Source organism: Acinonyx jubatus, chromosome E4 (assembly GCF_027475565.1).
Source record: "Acinonyx jubatus isolate Ajub_Pintada_27869175 chromosome E4, VMU_Ajub_asm_v1.0, whole genome shotgun sequence".
Taxonomy (NCBI): domain Eukaryota; kingdom Metazoa; phylum Chordata; class Mammalia; order Carnivora; family Felidae; genus Acinonyx; species Acinonyx jubatus.
In genome coordinates this window covers 24,788,567-24,801,139 of record NC_069395.1, presented here as the reverse complement: position 1 = coordinate 24,801,139, position 12,573 = coordinate 24,788,567, and positions in this window count along the sequence as shown.

The following is a 12,573-nucleotide window of genomic DNA, read 5'->3' as shown; positions in this document are numbered from 1 at the left end:
CCCAGTTAGCACTTAGCACTGGTGGCCGGGCTAAACCACATAGACCGGGGCAGGTGCCCGACATGGACTAGTGCCCACTCTATGCCATATGCCCCTCTACGTGCTTGAAATACCCTCACTCATGAAATTCTCTCAACAACCTTAGGAGGTAAATAGTCCCAGAGAGGTAAAAGAATTTGTCCAAGGTCAAACAGCTGGTAATGACGGAACTGGGCTCGAACCCAAAGAGTCTCACGATGAGTCTGTGATCTTTTACAACTGTCGCTGCCATCTGTAGTCTATACATATGTATTCACTGGCTGAAATACATTGTGGATCCCATCCACCCTTTTGTGTCTTTTAACGGTTCAGGAAAGCTATCAAGGCTTCTGCCTGCCTTCAGTTCTTTCTGTGTGATCAGGGACTTAACCATTTAAAGGCTAGGAAATGAAAATGCTCTCTGACTCTTAGTTTCTTTATCTGTAAAAAGGAGTTTGTTGGGAAGACTAATAAGAGCATATGTGAAAATGCATGATGCACAGTGAGTGTGCAATGAATACCTGATTAAAATTTCATTATAAGTGGAAGAGAGATTATACTTAAGCAATTGTAACAGAAATCTGATGCCTTTCCTTCATTGCCTCTGTGGGTTTTCGTTTTCAGGCTTCTAGTGACCGGGTTCTCACCTGAGAAATGCTGTTTTCTTTAATCTTTTCCTTCGGGGTCCAGCATGCTGGACTTGGAACCACGTCCATCCTGGAACTTCCGTGAGCATCCTGAGAGTAGGATCTAGGCTGTGGCTGAATAGAGAAAAGTCACAGCTTTAATATCGGAATCGTATGTTTTTTAATGTTTATTTATTTTTGAGAGAAAGAGAGAGAGAGAGCGAGAGCGAGCACAAGCAGGGGAGGGGCAGAGTGCGAGAGAGACATAACCCAAAGCAGGCTCCAGGCTCCAAGCTGTCAGCTCTAATCCCGATGCAGGGGGCTGAAACTCACAAACTGTGAGGTCATGACCTGCACAGAAATCAGATGCTTAACTGACTGAGCCACCCAGGCTCCCTTTGGAATCTTTTTAAAGTAAGTTTGTCTCCATTCGTGTTGTCTTGGTCCTGGTCCATTAAATGACTTGGAAACCCACAGGAGGAAAGTACATACTAAAGATGCAATTAAGATTGTGTCTATTCCAGGACTGAGATACTTGTCTGAGGGTCCTTTCTGGCTTAACACACTTCCCTGACCTGAGCGCCTCCAAAGGGAGCCCCGTTTCCGAAGTCCTGGCAAACACTGTTCGTTTACTCATAACAATCAGGACACTTAGTCTCAATGAAGTTTTTCAGAGACAAGAAGTCCAAGCCTTCAAGAGAGTTTCCCCTCCTGCCCGCCACCCCCCCCCCCCATCCCCGGGCAAGAAGCGAGTACAGGAAATGGAGGGCCTTCCACACCAAACTCTCACATGGATGCCTTCACTGGGGTGGTTGTGACAAGAGGTGGCAGTGGTTGGGATGTGGTGGAGATGGAACACCAGGAAAACAGTGGTGAGCTTAGATTTGTTCCAGAGACAGAACCCGCATGCTGTGGTACTGAATTAGATGTGGACAAAGAAAGGAGGGATCAAGAACGACTCCTGGAATTTAGACAACTTTAGTCTTGTGCAAAATGGTGTTGGGTCCATGTTATTTATTCATCAAGCGTGGTTGGCGATGAGAAAGTTTGAAAATAGGTGTCAGGAAGACTAGCTAAATAATTACGGTACCTCTGGAGATGGAATGCTGTGGAACCATGACAAAATACTAAAAGAGCTCCAGAGAAGAACGTCGAGGATAGATAGCTGGGTTAAAAAGCATGTAACATCACATATGGTATGCTACCATTTGCATAAAATAAAGGGGGGGGGAGAATATTTATAGTCCCATCTGCTTACGCATGCAGAAAATATCTCTGGTGGGATATACCAAGAAACTGGTAGCTTCGGGAAGGGAACCAGGTGGGTGGGGCGGGGGGGAGGCTTGTTGTACGCCATTTTGTACTTTCTGAATTTTGACTCATCGACTATATTACTTTATGAATTTTCATGGGACTGTATTCCTTTATTGGTTTTCTAATGCTGCTATAGAAAATTACCACAAATGCAGTGGTTTAAAACAATGCAAATTTATGATCTCATAGCTCTGGAGGTTAGAGGATTGACTTGGGTCTCACCGAGTTCAAATAAAGGTGTCAGCAGGGTTACGCTCCTCTCTGGATGCTCTAGAGGAAAATCTGTTTCCTTGCCTTTTCCAGCTTCTAGAGGCCGCCACATCCCTTGGGTTGTGGCCCCTTCCTCCATCTTCAAAGCCAGCAAAGTTGCATGTCTCTGGCCCTTCTTCCATAGTCTCATCCCCCTCTGACTACAGCCAAGAAGAGTTATCTTTTAAGCACTCATGTGATTAGATCTAGCCCCCTCATCCCCAGGTAATCTAGGATAATCTCCTCATCTTAAAGTCCTTGATTTCATCCAGTGTGCAAAGTCCCTTTAGCCGTGTGATTAACATAGTCACAGATTCAAGGGATTGGAATGCGGACATCTTTGGGGGCCACTATTCTGCCTACCCCAATTACCTATTCAAAAAAGTTTTTAATGCAAAAAAAAAAATAATGACTCCTAAACTTTTGGTATGAGCTATTGGTGGGAAGGGATAATGGTGTTCTTTACTGAGCACAGGATCAGGGGGGCAGACACAGGTTGGGGGAGGTGGAGAATCAAGGTCTGTTTTGAACAAATTCTTTTGAGATACCAGTAGAATTTCCAGGGGTGATATCAGACTGACACTTGAGTTTGTGGGTCTTGTGCTCTCCTAAGAATGGTTGAGGCTGAAGATATAAATGTGGGAGACCCCAACATACAGAAAGTGGTTAAAACCTTGAAACTGGCTGAGAACACTCAGGGAGAGGATGGGGATGGAGAGGAGCAGAAGCCCCAGGACTGTGGTCTGAAGCCCGTAGGTAGGTGGAGGAGGAAGAATGAGCAAAAGAAGCCAAAAATGAACCTGGGGGGGGGGATGCGGGAAAACCATGTTACCTCCTCCCTCCTCCTGGAGATCCCTCAGCCACCCAGATCGAAAGAGCCACCGCCTCACTCCGTTTTTCTCCATCACACTCCCTTGCCCACTTTGCAAGGATGAGTGCAATCTGTGATTCTCTTTTTTTGTGTGTTTACTGCCTGTGTCCCCACTATGTTGTGAGCTCCCTGAGAGCAGAACTCTGGTGGTCTGGATCATTGTTGTGTCCCCAGCACCTAGCCCAGTGCCTGGCTCAGAGTAGGCATTCAAGTAATTGTTAAATGAATGAGTGAAGGAAAACAAACTTAACCCTTCTACCCCCAATCCATAAATAATGAAGTTAAAGAAGAAAACGGCACAGGTCTTTTGATCCTCCAGTGACCATGTCCCAGAGGTAAGTTTCCACAGGAGTTGTCTACAGAGTGTGCTTTTAAAAGCACCAGGAAAACACCTCTATTCCCTGGTGTCACCATTGTTCACTTATCTCTTAGAGTGAGGCATCACCCTCTTAGCATAGTGCCTTGCCCCTAGTAAGCTCTCAATGGATCTTAATAAGCTATTCTTGTTATTTGGGCTTTTAAAAATGCAAACAACCCTGGGAAAGATGGCCACGGAGGCATGAACTCCTTAGTAGTATGAATTCGTTTCTCAGCCGGAATAGTTAAAGAAGGACTTTAGGGTGGGCGGGGTGCAGATGCACAAAGGGAGAAAGTGTTCCAACAAAAATGCTAGGGAATCTACAGCAAATCTCAGTTTGTGGTTTTGCTGAGGCCCACACCTGCACGGCATGAGGATTGCTCTCCCAGCCGCATCAGCCACTGGCTTCTCATTTCGGGGGGTGTGAGGCTCCCTCTGAGCCCAGCCAGGCAGTGGAGGAAATGAAGAGACTCTCAAGGGAGGGGCGAAGGAGAGAGGATGGGGTAGGGTGGAGAGCAGCCACCCTGAGAGCAGCTGCCTCTGCAAGACGGCGGGCTCCTCCCGCTGCTGGAGCTGCTCCTCCAGGAGTCAGGTAAGTGGCTCCGTGGGCGCTGCGAGTTTGCTTTCAGTTCTTCTCCTATTTGTCTGGAATCCGGGAGCACCTGCTATAGAGTGGGCACTCTGTGGCTTAAAGGGATTAGAGCAAGGCACTCCCACCTTTCCTTAAACTGTACACACATCTTCAATCCCTAAATTGGAGCACAAGCTGACAACTATGTGTGCAGATAATGGAGAGGAGTCATGTCCTTGTGGCTGGAGTCTGTCTAAAGGCTTATAGGAAAAGGACTGAGCTGCAGATTAGTGCTTTATGATGAGCAGTTTGGGAACCGGCAGGCAAATGTGTATTGTTGGGACTGTATATGTCCATCTGTCCTAGATTCCAAACTAGACAGTGAGGACATGAGGGCAGGAGCCATGCTCTAGTCTAGACTTTTTGGTCCCCCAAACCCTGCACAGTGGTTGGTACATGGGGATTTGTCTACACCTGCCTGGTCCAATACGGTGAATACCTGAAATGTGGCTAGTCCAAGTTGAGATGTGTCGTGGCTATAAAATGCATACTGACCTCGAGGACTTGATAGGAAATGAGAACAAAAAATATCTCAATAGTTTTTACATCAGTATAGGTTGAAATAATCATTTTTTGGGTGTATCGGGTTAAATAAGAAAAAAATATATTTTTAATGTTTATTTATTTTTGAGAGAGAGAAAGACTGAGAGACGGAGAGACAGAGAGACAGAGACAGCATCCGAAGCAGGCTCCAGGCTCTGAGCTGTCAGCACAGAGCCCAACATGGGGCTCGAACTCACGAACCGCGAGATCGTGACTGAGCCAAAGTCAGATGCTTAACTGAGCCACCCAGGAGCCCTAAATAAAATATATTATTAAGATTTATGTCATCTGTTTCTTTTTGCTTTTTAAAATGTGGCTACTACAACATTTTGAATTACATGTGCAGCTTGCATTACATTTCTCTTGGGCATCTCTGGTCTGGACTACCATGATCTTTGCTCAACCCCTTCCCTCTCTCTTCAGCTCTCTGATCAGACTATAGAGGTGCCCTTCACTCTGGGCATATAAACAAAGGCCTCAGACTCTTTTATTGGCCAGAGTAAGATCTCCTGTGTATTTTATATTTGTTGAATCACGGTTTACACCTTAGCAAGTGTGCTGCTCGTACAATGTAACCTATAACCATGCCCTTCGTTCTAAGGTAAAGGAATTCAGATTACAGCAAGTAGGAGGGGGACTAACTTTTATTAAGCACCAGCCTCACAAATGTTTTCTCCTTTAAATTTATTTTCATGCCAGCTCTGCGAGGTAGGCATTATTTACTTTCTCAGACAAAAGAAACTGAGGCTCAGAGGGCTCCGATAACTTGCCCAAGATCACCTGCCTAGTGAGAGGCACGGGGTCAGGACTTGATGTGCCTGGTTCAGAAGGCAAGTTTTCCCCCCACGACTGGCATGTGGCTTCATTTTTGCATATTTGAAATAGAGCCTAAGGGGTTCCCCACGTATCTGTAGGCTCCTATGTTGTCTGCACAGGAAAGGAGCTCATTAGGGAGATGGGGGGTTTCTTTTTCATCACTGATTTCTAGATCGTGCAAGGAACAAGTCCAGGGCTGGTTCTCAGAACACCTGGGGACATTCTTGTCCTGGCGTGGCCCCAACACAACTAAGTGACCTAGGATACGTAGCTTCCAACTCTGGAAACAAAGAGGACCTTTACCGGTTGTGATTCCAAACCTGCTGGCTGGGAAAACAAACTGAGGCCCCTCTTGTTGCTTAATCCCTAACGGGTTATGCCTAAAGTTGAGGACTTTTTTTTCTAAATCGATAATTTTTTCTTCTTTAACACTCTGTGAATCTGTTGGTTCCTTGTGTCAAGATTTCTGTTGAGTGTGATGAAAACGAAATTCCAGATAAGGGGATCCACATTGTGTGGGTGGGCAGGAAACCTCAAGTTCATTTTCAAGGATTAGGGGGCTTTTGAGGACTGCCCATGTGGTTAGTATTTTCCAGAGCTGTTTCATACATACCGCTGCACGTCTTGGAAATTTCGATCTGGTATCATTGCTCTAATGACTAGAAATCCTCGTTATCTATTTAGCAGATGGGAGAAGCATGCCAAGTCTCTCCATAAGCCTGCTTATTAATCCTCTCTGAAAAGCCGGTTTGTAAGAGTGACATCAAAGCGGGGACGCCCCAGGAGTGCTCTTTTTAGGACTCTGACAGCCTGTCCCCTTGCTGAGTCTGAATGTAAAGAGCGAGCTATAGCTCTGATTACTTGACAGGCCGTCAGGCTCCCTAAGCATTCCCCGTCCCCAGCTCAGGCCCAACTCAAGCCTCTTTATCCAATGCGCGCTGATTGCTGCGGACAAGGCCTACGAAGATGAATTTTCCGGATGAGTTGCCATTTCTTGTTCCTGATCTCTGGAGGGTAAATCTAAGTGGCCTACAGTAGTTAGTTCTTCTAAACGGATTTCAGGGTGAATAGTGATTTGTATCTATCCAACCTGGCAGAGCCATAAATTAATTCACCGTCAGATTTTGAGGCCCTGATGTTAAAAGAAATGGGTCAGGGAATGTACCCCTAATCTAAATCCCTTTGCAACTTTGTTTTGGGCTCAAACTTTGTTCTGGGTTTTGTGAGGGGGGTGGGGGGAAGAGACAGATAGAACAGTTAGTAAGGTTTTGAAAACCTGCTTCTCCTTGGTTGTTATTAATTCCTTCATGAATTGAATTTCATGAGATCATGGTCTGTATGATACTGAGCATTTGGCATTATTTTAAAGTTGTGTGTCTATCTACATACACCCTTTGTAACCCTCTTGGTCGGCCCTTTTTACTGAATTCTGTCCTGTCTCATTTCCCTGACATTTCCAGCAATGAGTTCCTTCAACTTCTACTTATCTGAAAATACACTTATTGTATTTTCCTGTTTGAGGAATATTATCACCTGATATGGAACGTTTTTTACTGAAGGGGCGGCTGGGTTGCTCAGTCGGTTAAGTGTCTGACTTTGGCTCAGGTCATGATCTTGCAGTTCTTGGGTTCGAGCCCCACGTCAGGCTCTGAGCTGTCAGCACAGAGCCTGGAGCCTGCTTTGGATTCTCTCCCTCTCTCTCTGCCCCTCCCCTGCTCACACTCTGTCTCTGTCTCAGAAATAAATAAACATCTACAAAAAAAATTTTTAAAAAGAATGTTTTTTATTGAAATGTAGTTGACATACAGTTATATTAGTTTCAGGTATACAGCATAATGATTCAACAATTCTACACATTACTCGGTGCTCACCATGGTGATGATGGAGTCACCACCTGTCAGCAAAGAGCACTATTATAATCTCATTGACTATATTTCCTGTGCTTCACTTCTAATCTTTTGCAACTGGGAGTTCTTACATCTATTTCACCCATCCCCCAACCCCCTCCCCTTTGGCAACCACCTATTTGTTCTCTGTATTTAAGAGTCTGTTGTGGTTTTTTTTTTTTTTTTTTTTGCCTCTTTTTTCTCTGATCATTTGTTTCATTTCTTAAATTCCACATATGAGTGAAATCATATGGTATTTGTCTCTCTCTGACTTATTTCACTTACCGTTATACTCTCTGAGTCCATTTATGTTGTTGCAAATGGCAAGATCTCATTTTTCATGGTTGAGTAATATTCCATTGTATGTATATACCACATCTTCTTTATCCATTCGTCTATAGATTGATACTTGGGTTGTTTCCATAACTTCGCTATTGTAAATGCTGCAATAAACATAGGGGTGCGTGTATCTTTTTGATATATTGTTTTCATTTTCTTTGGACAAACACTCAGTATTGGAATTACTGAGTCGTATGATATTTATATTTTTAATTTTGTTGAGAAAGCTCCATACTGTCTTCCACAGTGGCTGTACCACTTTGCATTTCCATCAACAGTGCAAGAGGGTTCTCTTTTCTCTACATCCTCACCGACACTTGCTTTTTCTTGTCTTTCGGATTCTAGCCATTCTGACAGGTTTAAAGTGATATCTCGTAGTGGTTTTGATTTGCATTTCCCTCATGATTAGTGACATTAAGCATCTTTTCATGTGTCTGTTGGCAACCTGTATGTTTTCTTTGGAAAAATGTCTGTTCAGATCCTCTGCCCATTTTCAATCAGATTATTTTCTTTCTTTCTGCTGCTGTCGAGTTGTAGAAGTTCTTTATATATTCTGGATATTAACTCCTTACCAGATATGTCATTTGCAAATACCTTCTCCTATTCAGTAGGTTGTCTTTTTGTTTTGTCGATGGTTTCCTCTGGTGTGTGAAAGCTTTTAATTTTGGTGTAGTTCCAATAATCTATTTTTGCCTTTGTTTCCTTTGCCTAAAGAGACATATCTAGGAAAATGATTCTACAGCTGACATCAAAGAAATTATTGCCTGAGTTCTCCTCTAGAAGTTTCATGGTTTCGGGTCTTACATTTAGGTCTTTAATCCACTTTGAGTTTATTTTTGTGTATGGTGTAAGAAAGTGGTCCAGGTTCATTCTTTTGCAGGTTGCTGTCCAGTTTTCCCAACACCATTTGTTGAAGAGACTTCCCCATTGTAGAGTCTTACCTCCTTTGTCGTAAATTAATTGACCATACAAGATTGGTTTATTTCTCGACTCTGCATTCTCTTCCACTGTCTGTTTTTGTGCCGGTACCACACTGTTTTGATTATTACAGCTTTGTGGTGCCTCTTGAAGTTTGGGATTGTGATGTCTCCAGCTCCATTCTTCTTTCTCAAGATTGCTTTGGCTATTTGGGGTTTTGAAAAACTGTTTCTTTTCTTTTTAAAAAACTGTTTCTTTTCTTTAAAAAAAAAACTTTTCTTTTCTTTTACATTTATTTATGTTTGAGAGGCAGAGAGCATGAGTAGGGGAGGGAGAGGGGCAGAGGGAGAAGCAGACACAGAACCCGAAGCAGGCTCTAGGCTCTGAGCTGTCAGCACAGAGCCCGACGTGGGACTTGAACTCACAAACCATGAGATCATGACCTGAGCCAAAGTTGGATGCTTAACCCACTGAGGAACCCAGGCGCCCCTTGAAAAACTGTTTCTTAAGTGTGCTTATTAGCAGCAAGTTCCTGTTGTTCAATGCATTCCGTGACTACTAACTAATTGAGGACCCTCGCTCAAAACTGTGTAGCTGTAAATAAAAGGAGGGAAACATTTCATATGAACAGAAGCCATATTAAGTTACTTCTGGAAAACAAGCTGTTTTGAAGTTCTTTCAATATGTCAACAACAGAAATCGTCAAGATATATGCTACTTTCAAATTAATTTTTTTCTGTGAAAATCCATACGAAAAGAAACCATAGGGTGACCTAAACTTGCAGGCCGCAGCTTTGATGGGAAGAAAAAGATAATGATGTTGTTTTGCTTCGCTAAGGCTTGTTATCTTTATCCCCCTAAAAGACCACAACCTTCAGAAACAGGGGCTCCATCTGAAAAAACGACCACAACAGAAAAAGCCTTACTGTTAATACTATTAATACGGCTGTGAGGATATGTCATTATTCCAGGGAACAGTGTGGCACTTTCAGAAACTGCTAAGGGAAATTTCTGTGTCCTTCTAACTGGGTCGAGGAGAGTCTTTCAAGGCAGGGAGCGCACAGTAGGCACTCAATAGACTGAATAAACAGGATGTGGTGAGGAGCCCTTTGCTGACTTGCCATTCTCTGGCCTCTCGCCGCCTCCTAAAGCTGTTGGAAGGGTTCTACATCCTCTAAAACACAGAAGGGAGTGTGTCACACTCAAGTTCATTCGGTGGTAAAGGGCTAAGTGACATCCCTGTTTAGATGCAAGTCTGGGCCTTACGGCCCTGGGGTACCCTGCAGGGGAGGGAGAGGAGAGAGGGAAGGGGGAGGAATGGATAGAGGGAGCACAGTTCTGGTGAGGGCAGTGGTGGGTACTTTCCCTGTAGCTGATGGTGCTCCGGGGGTGGGGTTGGAAGGCTTCAGGGGGACCGGGTTGGATGCTCCCCCTGCCTCTGGGTAGTCCAGCAAGCCCTTCATACTAGCGGCACAAATAGAAAAAGACCCAAGAAAACTGGCTGGCCCGTCTGGCAGGTGACGGTGGCCGCGGGTCAAGCTGGAGGGTGGGGGATGGGAGGATCTGGGAGTCCTTGCTCCAGGCAGCAGTCTTCCTGAGCCTCCAGCCTTGCTCTCCTGGCTCTCTCCTTCACAGGGTCCTTCTTCCATTATGACAAATATTTAACATCTACCCTGCGGGCGGCTTTGAATTTCAAAATGAGCCAAATATAAAGTGGCTCCAATGAAGCTCGGGTGCTGGGCGCGCCAGATTAGGGTGACATTTACTGAAATGCGTTTTAAAATAGAACCCCAGGAACGTGGAGATAGTCTAACCCTTGCTCATCACGTATCAAAATAGATTCATGGCAAAATAAAACAAAGTAACACAAAAACCAACCCAGGGTCATTGCCAAACTGCTTCCCTGACCTACATTAAAAATAGGCGTTACTAGAAAGAGGTCAGAGCGGCAAGATAAGTTCTGGGCTTTCTCAGCGGCAAGAAGGAGAGATGCTCTGTAAACAGAAGGGAAACTCAGGGGTTGTGAAAAGAAGTTTTACCGTCATGAGAACTTTTTTGTTTTCCCCTCTAGGATTCACAGGCAGATTCAATCATGGCCAGGCTGCCTTTGGCAGATCCCTTAGCCTCTGAACACTTCTTTTTTTTTAAAGTTTATTTATTTTGAAAGCGAGAGAGAAAATGAATATGAGCAGGGGAGGGGCAGAGAGAGAGGGAGAGAGAGAGAATCCCAAGCAGGCTCTGGGGATTGAACTCACAAATCCCGAGATCATGACCTGAGCTGAAACCAAGAGTCTGTCGCTTAACCAGCTGAGTCCCCCAGGTGCCCGTCTGAACACTTCTTTTTAAAACCTATCTGCCCTTTCCAACCCTTCTGTGATGTCAGAACTGACCTCTTAGGGCTCTTCACTTGGGCCACTCAGCTCGCTCTCCTTATGCCACATCTCTCCTTTCTTTGAGAACCACTTCCCATCCTGTCATCCTCAGCTTGACTCGGGGTGGGGGGCAGCTCTCTCTCCACCCTGTCCTCCCTTATCCTCTCTTTCCTCTCCTCTCTTCCTTCTCTATGTTCCCTGCAGAAAACTTAGGAAACATGGAGAAGTAAGCAAGAAGAATGCTCACCAGGAATCTCACCACTGAGATCATTATTACTAGCACTGGGGTCTTCACCTTTCCATGGCGTACATGCAGAAAGATGGACACGATATATTGCTCAGTGGGGGAAAAATGAACACACAATGTGCACGTGTACAGGCACATGCGGGTCCTGCGTATTTATTTTAGTGGAGGATGTTTGACATTCTGCTGTGTTACCTGCCTTTTATTGACCGGACAATATGGTGTAAACATCTGCCCCGTCAATAAATTTGTTTCTATACTTCCCTTTAATGGTTTAATCTCATTCCACTTTATGAATGTCCCACAATTTATGCAACGATCCACCATTTCTCCATATTAAAGGTGTTTCTTATCTGCTGCTTTTGTAAATGACTCAGCAGTCATTGTCTTACACCCAAATGTTGGCATACTGTTAAAAAACAAACTTCAGGGGCACCTGGGGGGCTCTTGATTTTGAGCACCCGACTCCTGATTTTGCCTCCTGTCATGGTCCCAGGGTCGTGGGATGGAGCGACAAGCCACCCCGTACTGAGCAAGGAGACTGCTTAAGAGCCTCTCTCTCTCTCTCTCTCTCCCCCTGCTCCTCCCCAGCTCGTACACAAGCACATGCACACATGTTCTCTCTCTCTTAAATAAATAAATAAATTCAATTAGGTAGATTTGAAGATCTAATTAGCTTTATTAAATGATTCATAAATTAGGCAGCATCCCAACCAGCAAGCAGAGGGAAGCTCTGAAGGGCTACAGAAAGGGAAGGGTCTTTTTTAATTTAATTTAATTTAATTTAATTTAATTTAATTTAATTAATTTATTTATTTTATTATATGAAATTTATTGTCAAATTAGTTTCCATACAACACCCAGTGCTCATCCCAAAAGGTGCCCTCCTCAATACCCATCACCCACCCTTCCCTCCCTCCCACCCCCCATCAACCCTCAGTTTGTTCTCAGTTTTTAAGAGTCTCTTATGCTTTGGCTCTCTCTAAGGGAAGGGTTTTTAAAGGCAGGACAAGGAAGTCATACATAGAAAAAAAATTATTTTAGGAGACGTCACTTTCATTTGGGGACAAAAGGGTAATTAATAAGTAGATTGGTTCATCTTTCTTTGGGAGATAGAGAGATCCTAGGTGACCTTATTGGTGCTGCCCAGAACATTCCTGACTAACCAGTTAAGACTAGATTTCTGCGGGGGGGTGGGGGGGGGGTGGTGGTGGTGAAACTGTAATTAGATTAGGTATTAAGTCCCAGTTTGGTGACTCGGTCTAAGTGACACCATTTTGGGCTGCGGTTTTCTTTTTAATAATTCATATCCTTAGCTATTTCCTCGGGACAAATCCTCCAAGTGAAGTTGCTGGGCCAAAGAAGGAAGGTCATTCACAGGGCTTTTT